At 64.3% G+C, this 1,871-nt stretch overlaps 1 protein-coding gene across 1 annotated transcript in view; it reads right to left on the reverse strand.

The window, feature by feature from the left end:
- Positions 1 to 1,605, reverse strand: part of RGS17 (regulator of G-protein signaling 17) — a 152,953-nt gene extending 151,348 nt beyond the window's left edge. Inside the window, exon 1 of the mRNA XM_012646784.1 lies at positions 1,475 to 1,605. The gene's annotated coding sequence lies outside the window, so the exon portion shown is untranslated. The remainder of the gene's footprint in view (positions 1 to 1,474) is intronic.
- Positions 1,606 to 1,871: the final 266 nt, after the last annotated feature.

Raw genomic sequence — 1,871 nt, forward strand, 5'->3', positions numbered from 1 at the left:
GCCGGAAATGCAGATGGCACCCAGGCTCAGAAATGCTTATTCTAGATGGGAACCAAACTAAGATTTCTCTTTATTATGTGTGACAACCGTCCCATGATGGGAAGAACCTCGCTGTAAAACAATTTTTAAACAGAAAGAAACAACTCTAAAGCTTGTAAAGTTCTCCAAACCTTCCAGTGACTCCGTTAAAGAAAGAAGCATTTGTCGAAAGGTCAGAGGGGTTGGGAGCACTATGCCGGGAGCCGGGGTCAGCGTTCTGGAGACCAGGATTCTCCCAGGTGAGCCGGCGTCCCGGGCTCCGGGCTCAGGCGAGGACGCAGGGCGGGTCCCGCAGGCTGGCGGGCATCTTTCTGGCCAGGTGACTCCAGCTCGGTCTCCGGGAGCGCAGGGACTCCCGAGGCTGGCGCAGACTGCCCGGGACGCGCTGCCGGCAGCCTCCCCCCGAGGCGAGGAGCATCTCCTCTCCCGCGGCTTCCGAGGCCAGCTCTGCCCCTGCGCCACCCTCAAGTCCTCGGCATTTTTCAACGAGGCAGGGAAGTAGGGAGAAGAGGAGCAAACCGCCGAGTGTCTGCACGCAGCCTCTGCCGCAGCACATGAAGAGGGAGAGGAGGAGGGAGGCTGGCGAGGAGGCAGCTAGTAAACTGTGATTCCACCGATAATGAAAAGAATCATCATCACCCACAGCCAGGGAGGCTCAGATACACCCACCCGGGCAGCGGCTACGGGGTTAGTGGGCGTTCCTCGTCCTCGCCCCCTCGGTGGCCGTGAAACCCACCCATGCCGCGCACGCCCGAACTCCCTTTCCTGTGACTGAGGGGAGGGGAAGGAACAAAAGACCCCCATCCCTACACACACACACACCCCAGATATGTTACCGCTGCTCAAGGGATTCATTTCTGCAATCCGTTTTGCTTACACCTTTCGCACCTGAACGGTACGTTTTCGCAAAGGTAAAGAAAGATGAGGGAGAAAAAACAGCCCCCGAGGCGATCGGTCGATTAGACACTGTTGATTTCACGTTCGGCTCTCACCCACCCAACCACAAAAAACCCGCAGCACCTCGCGCCCCCGCGGGGTCGCCCGCCACCCCCGGCCCTCTCGGCCAGTTCCCCGAAGGCGCCCGGCTCTCCGCGGGAACTCTGGGGACCCGACCGAGGGTTCCCTGCGCGGGCAGGACACTCGCCCAGCCCCTCGGCAGCAGCTGGAGGGCGGCGAGCGGACCGAGTCCAGCGGCGACGCGAGATCCAACTTCCCAGACCTGCGGCGCGGCCCCCGCTCCCGCCCGCAGCCCCCGGGCAGCGCCGAGACCTCCGCGCCGCGCAGCCTCCCCCGCCAGGGCATTGCCAGTCGCACTCTCCGCCCCCTCTTTCCTTCACCTCCCCCCTACACCTTGAAAAAACCCATCCATTGGTGCAAAGCAGACATTTTGATGTCATTTACTTAGCTCCGCTCGGGTTTAGAGGCAGCATCTTACCTAGTCGCCTGGAGGTGTGGGCGGCGCACCGATGGGTCCGGGGGCGCGAGGCTGGGCTGCTCGGTCCTCTAGCGGAGCCGGTTTGCTGCCATCCGCCCAACTTCAGCACCCAGCGGGCGAGGAGAGAGGGAGAGAGGCGAGGATGCAGGGAAGGGGGTGGGGAGGAGGGAGGAGTGGGCGGGGAGGGAGCCGGGAGCCGCTCGGCAGCGCGCATGCGCCCCGCTGGCGGGCGCAGCCCCTCGCCCCGCGCGGCCGGAGGTGCCACTTCTTCCTCCCCGCGCGCGGCCCCGTGAGTCGCGGCCCTGCCTCCCCCCACCCTCGGCGGAGCGGCCCGCAACTATGTCCAGCGCGCCCGCCTTGGACCCGCGCCCAGTGCGCGGAGGGGCTCAGTCCTGGC

Source organism: Propithecus coquereli, unplaced genomic scaffold, assembly GCF_000956105.1.
Source record: "Propithecus coquereli isolate 6110/MARCELLA unplaced genomic scaffold, Pcoq_1.0 Scaffold25, whole genome shotgun sequence".
NCBI classification, from domain to species: domain Eukaryota; kingdom Metazoa; phylum Chordata; class Mammalia; order Primates; family Indriidae; genus Propithecus; species Propithecus coquereli.